This window comes from Perca flavescens, chromosome 1 (genome assembly GCF_004354835.1).
Source record: "Perca flavescens isolate YP-PL-M2 chromosome 1, PFLA_1.0, whole genome shotgun sequence".
Taxonomy (NCBI): Eukaryota; Metazoa; Chordata; class Actinopteri; order Perciformes; family Percidae; genus Perca; species Perca flavescens.
The window spans coordinates 11719075-11725750 of record NC_041331.1 but is presented as its reverse complement, the minus strand read 5'-3'; positions in this window follow the sequence as shown (position 1 = coordinate 11725750).

Genomic DNA, 6676 nt, shown 5'->3' with positions numbered 1-6676 from the left:
GTACAGAGAGCTCCACCAATCAGAGACGTCGCTGCTACGCTTAAGGTAGTGTAGTACTTCTTCATGACATCGCAAATAAAACAAGTTTTTCTTAAAACAAGGTTGATTTTATACGAACTTGTGGCTTCTACAGGAGCATAAACTTTTATTTCACAATCATGTGGCTCACGATAACTCTACCTTGGATGCTTTAGACATTGCTGGCTAATAATCAAAATCCTTATGGAGAAAATGAATGGGATTTTCACTTCCTGGACCACACTCTTGAGCTCTGGCTCTGCTTAGTGGGCTGTCTCATGGATGTATAAGAACTGGTTACAGCGTGTGAGACGGAGCACCGTTCATTCCTATGAGAGTTGCTTTGTGACGCATGAATGCATCATGGATCCAGATGATCGGCACTGCTTCCGCACTGTGTGGCCCATAGAGCAGGCGCACTAGAGAATTCCCAAGACCGAGCTGGCTACTTCAGGTTTGGCGCTCCGCTAACTTGAATGGGGATTAAATGATTTAATTGTGCAGCTCTTCTAGACATTGCAAATGTTGGACCAAATGGATCAAATTCAGTTTCTCTCGTTTCAAGGGGCTTGTGACGCTCCAAAGAATTATCCACTGATTGACAGACGTGTCCTTTTGCCATGCAAGTCTATGGGGAAAAGGTATTTTTGAGCCAGAGGGCTATTTTTTTATTTACCTCAAAGTCTGCCGCACGTCCTGGGGGCCTGGGCTGTCTGAGCCGACCTTGCCTCGAAAACAAATTTTAACTTAAAGGATGGGTCCATTATTTATTTTTTTAAATGTTTCATATGTAGCTCAGCGCAAATTCTTTCAGGAAGACCTAACAAGTAGGCGAATCAGTCCCTCCTAAGCGAATCAGCGTTGGTGGCGTTCACCTTCTGATAATCCAGTCAGGATCGGGCAAGGATCCCATAGGCCAATCACAGCGTTACGTCACTGTTTTAAAAGCTGCTTCTCTCCCTGTGCTATCAGCTGTCATTTCAGGAAGATGTCCTCCCTCCTCCTCCCCTTCCGCCTCCCGTCCTAGGGGTTTCTCCGGCTGTCGCTCCGATGCCTTCTCGGTCTAGTTCCGGCTTTCTCTGCCACCACCGGTGTCTGGATTCCATCGGGGGGTTACATCTTGGTTCCCTACCCCTACATTAAATTTATTAATATATTAAATGTATTAATAACGATGGAGTTCAATCTCCAAAACATTGTACACTACATGCTGTTGTACATTTAACCTTTTGCATATCTGCAAACAAGTCTCTCCTGATTGAAATGATTATCTAGCCTACCAGTAGTGTTCCTTGTGTTTTCAAATCCAAATATTCACATTTTGGTCAGAGTAAGTATGTGGTAGCATCAAAATGCTATTCCAAAGTCTTTTCCCATAATAGCATCTGCTGATAAACCATGTTGATCACTTTGATCTGCTAATGATAGCATGCTATCTCGGAGCCCATTGATGTCTTCCATTATGTACGTACATTCACTTCGCCAGGCTTTTTATTTGCCCACGGCTCCGTTCTGAATGTGAGAGATAGCCACGCCCCCTGATTTGCATATAAGAACTGGAAATAAATAGAGAAGGATATCAATAAATTAGGAAATAAAAGTCCACAGAAATACATAAATGTGGATTTATGAAATAAAAGTCTCTTGAAATAAATAAAGGTGGACTTATGAAATGAAAGTACCATGAAATACAGTAAGTAAAAGTAAAACCTTTTAATATATTTATTTAACCAATTGATTCATTTATATATGAATATTGACATTTCTTTAATTATTTATGTATGTATTGCCTCATTTATTTATTTCATGATGCATTTCAAAGGCATATTTATTTTTCTATTATATATATATATATATATATATATATATATATATATAATATTTATTTAATATTGAATAAAACGGCATTCCATAGCTTTTGTCCAAAGCGGCCGCTGGAATCAACACAAACTAAAAAGTTACATGTACTTTAAGTAATTATTTCAAAGCAGGGCTTTTACTTGTAACAGAGTATTCTTATAGTGTGGTATTAGTACTTTTACCAGTAAAGGATCTGAATCTGTGGTTATTATTCTTGTGATACATATTATATATACTGTATATATTTTTTCATTCAGATCAGATTGGACACCTGCTGCCTCTTTTTCACTGTCAGGTATCTGAAAATGATTGCGTAACGAGGCAAGTAGCAGGAGAATTTATCAGTCAAAGCAGCAATATGACTTGATTTGGTTAATTTATAGGTCAAAAGGACTGGACCGGGTGGGATGTGTGGGTTTCAATGATCCAGGTATGCTCAAATGTTCAAGGACTTATGAGCCGATGAGACAGGACCTCTTGCACGGTCTCACTCTCTGTCTGTCTGTCTGTCTGTCTGCCTGCTTTCAGAGAGAAGGCCAGGAGAAGGGTGATAAATAACACAGCAGCCAATGACGATATACAATGTATAAATTGTTAATGACAAGTAACAATTGTGGGCATGAGAGCAAGTTATAGAGAAGAAGTTTTAAGATTTTCCAAGACTGCCTCACTCTAGTGATGTCATCAGCCCCACGCAATACACACCCATTATAACTGCAGAAAAGCCTGAATAAAGCACTAACCTTTAACAGTGATACCACAAAAACTGTAAAAGATATCAAATAACTGAAACATTGTCTAATAGCTGAAGGTTTTGGGAATGATTTTTGAATGACATCTGTAGGTGAAAGTATGTAGGAGACAAAGCATCTTTAAAAGGAAGAAGGCTGAAGAGGATTTGAACATTGCTCCATTGACTTTAATGTAAAACAAAATATAAGGCTTAATATTTTAAAAAGTATGAGTAGCAGAAAAAAAACCTTGAAGAAGTCCAATGATGTGCTTAAAGAGCTGAACATTTTAATATTGGAATGTTTTCTTTTAGCTGAAAGTATGCTGAAGTAGTCGAAGAACAAAAAACGTACGGAAGAAGGCGGAATAATAAAGAATCTAATAACAATAGTGTGAATGCTGCTGAATCAGCATTCACACAATAAAGAATTGAATGAATGCTGCTGAATCAGCCTGCATACAATAATAACAAATTGAATAACAATACTGTGAATGCTGCAGAATCAGCTAACACACAATGAACAGCAGTGCAGCAGTGGTGGCCTAAAGGTTAAAGGAGGTCGCCAGTTCAATCCGCAGACCGACAGAATAAACAAATCTGGGTGGGGAAAGTGAAAGAGCAGCGCTTGTCCCTGAGGACAAGATGCCAATGATGCTCAAGGACCTCAACCCCAACCGCTCCAGTGGAGCTGCTCAGTGGCCAGCAGATCAGACTGTGATTGTACTGGGCAGCTTCCAGGTATGAATGTGTAACTATGTAACTGTGTGAATGTCCTCGTTGCAAATGAGAATTTGTTCTCAATCGCTTTCCACCATACCTTACCTTGATGATAAGGTAGAAAACAATTTTAAATATAGATAGATAGATAAATAGCAACAGTAATCTAACAGTTAACATAAGACACAAACCAGACATGCAGTCTATGATTTAAATACACTCACCCTAGAAATGAGAAATACGTATAGCGTATATAGGTGTCATCTACCAACCCTTATAGAGCTGGCTCAGGACCAGCCTTGGACCAGCTCTTAATTGTGCAGTTATCCTTTGACACATTGAGCTCCTCTCTCGTCTCTCTTTCCATCTGTGTGTATCACGTCCCAGTAATGCTTGTTACTAACTTAGCTCCGGAATGCTTATTCCCTGGAGTCCTTATGTTTTCTCGCCTCGCAATTTTCCTTGGATTGGGGTGGCAGCTAAATCATGGTTGCAGATCTACTTTTTACTTCCAGGTCACCTGTCATAATGTCATTTTTCAAAAGGAGAAAATAAAAATAGCAATTTGCTAAAACCCAAATCAGACTGTTATTTGAGTTTGGTTTTCTCGTTTTTCGTTTTTGAAATCAGAAACCAAAAATGACCCGCCTTCACTCTGAGTTTGTAACTCTCCTCAAGCCATAGATTTAAAGTACTCTGGTTTAAGAGCAATAAGAGTAAAAAGCCCTTTGTTCCACGTGCAATAACCCGGCATAATTTGCACATGTAATGTAAAATTTTGTAATGTAAAACGTTGTAAAATTGTGTTGTATGTATAGGAAACTTTGTTGTACTTCATGTCTTTGTATTGTTGTCTTTTTGTTTATTTTATTACATATGTGTTTTTATCTTCCACTCCTGACTGCGGATCAACTTTCCCATTCAGGATAAAACAATGACTCAACTGGGGTCTCATTTATAAACGTGGTGTACGCACAAAATGGGGCTGAAAAGGTGCAAACACCACTTCCCACGCAAAGGTTGTGATTTATAAAAAACAAGCTTGACGGGAGAATGTGCAGTCCTCCGACGCAGATGGTGAGGTGGTGAACTGAAGTCAGACTGCAGAAAGTAAATGTGGGAATAACAATTACTAACTAATAATAATATCAAGATTGATGCCTTATGCAAATTTTTAACACTAGTTGATGCTGTAATTTTGGCAAGGTATTAAAGGACAAATCCGGACAAAATGAACCTAGGGGTTAATAACACGTTTACCGAGTCGACCGTTCTCTCGGATATGTTGTTATGCTAATCAAACGTGACCAGTTTTAGCGCAAACCGCTAATTAGCCTATAACGCTAGTGCTGTGCAACCAGTGACTAGTAACATAGTTCAAGCTCGGCGTTCGTCTTTCGACTGGTCGTGACTGTTTTCCCAAGATGGCGCCTGCCTGTATGCGTGAACGGTACTGTCTTTATAAACTATCTTTTTAATAAACTGCAGGGCTCTCAAGTTTTGAACATAGTTCAGAGTGAGATTTTGGCGGCAGGGGTTTGGGTGGGGACGGGGGTCTGATCTGATAAATGACACATCAATTCGTACAAATAATTCTTTTTTTAAATTTAATTCAGCATTTCTTTGTGTGTGTGTGTGTGTGTGTGTGTGTGTGTGTGTGCAATAATTAATACTATGCATTGTCTGGATAAAATATAATAATATAAATTATTATGGGTATTGTTATAAAAGTATTATGGGTAGGCCTATTATAAAATGGGTATCTTTATAAAAATATAAAACTGTCAGAGTAGCCCTGCAGCCGATTCAACAAAAGCTACCCAGTGTTTCCTCTATGTTGATTTCTGCCGCCACAGTATCAGAAATAGGGCAGACGCACAACAGTAGAGATGGTCAAATGAAGCTTTGCGAACCAGTGTCTTTACTTTCTGAGCTCACTAGATGGCGCTCTCTGTTCAACAAAGGGTTTGAAAACCCATTGAATTGCCATTCATTTAACCTTATTCTTTGAACAGAGATTGCCATTTAGTGAGCTCAGAAAGTAAAGACACTGGTTCGCGAAGCTTCATTTGACCATTACTACACAACAGGGTTTCCGCTATGTACATGTAATATATAAAGTCAGAATTACACGACTCTACAGAGCCGTGTGCTCTACTGAACTCAAGCGAACTATCATCCGCTCTCTCTCCCCTCAACTGGAACAGTGACAGGACGTCACTCGCGAAGTCATGGCAACCAGATAAACAACAGGGCGAGTACACTTGTCACTTATGCTGCGTTCATGCCACCTCGGAATAACAGGCACCGCACCCCCGGTTACGTTGTTTTTCCGACTGGCAGCGTTCACATGGTCGGGATGAGTGTTCTTCTTCTTTTGTTATATTGGCGTTTGGCATAACAACTTTTTGCATGACTGCCACCAACGGTTGGCCGTAGCCTAGAGCATCAGGTGTGTGAAAACATGGAGGCCACAATAACAGAAGATTCTCTGCTGTTTTCTTATACGAGCATCCAAACAGCACATCGCCAGGTGTTTGTTTGTGTTATCTGCAGGACAACCAACGGGAAAAGACACGGATAATGTTTTTTTTTATATATATATAGGCCTATTTATGAATAATTTTAAACATATTATGTCTGTGTATGTTTCTTGGCAGAGGCATTTGTCCACAATAAACAGTTTATTATCACTGAAATATGTTCAGTAAACCAAACTCGCCTACATCAAACGTCAGTTGTCAACAACGCGTCACCAACTGGGGAACTCGGTTATCAAAATCCACCCCGAGTTTCCCACCTCTGATTCCCACAGGACGTTACGTGAATGGCGACGTTTTCACTCGGAAAAACGTTTTTCCAATGTCCATGAACGCACGGTAAATCTTAGGCAACGTCACAAACAGCGACAAAAGCCACAACTTGAAATCCGCACTCACTCAGCTGGTGCGTGACAGGGCCTTCTGAATAGTGATGGTCAAATGAAGCTTCGTGAACCAGTGTCTTTACTTTCTGAGCTCAATAGATGGCGCGCTCTGTTCAACAAAGGGTTTGAAAACCCATTGAATAGCCATTCATTTAACCTTGTTCTTTGAACAGAGAGCGCCATCTAGTGAGCTCAGAAAGTAAAGACACTGGTTCGCGAAGCTTCATTTGACCATCACTACTTTTGAACTCTAAGGGGAACTCACTTGATTCCTCTACCTGTTCCACGGTTTAAAAAATAACGGCGCAACTTGGTGGGCGTTATCCTGGTAATTTCTCTGCGTGAGAAATACAAGGTGTGGCGTGTGAGCGTGTGAACGGGTTGAAATGTGTGTGTCTCACACCCAATGCAATGAGACTTGA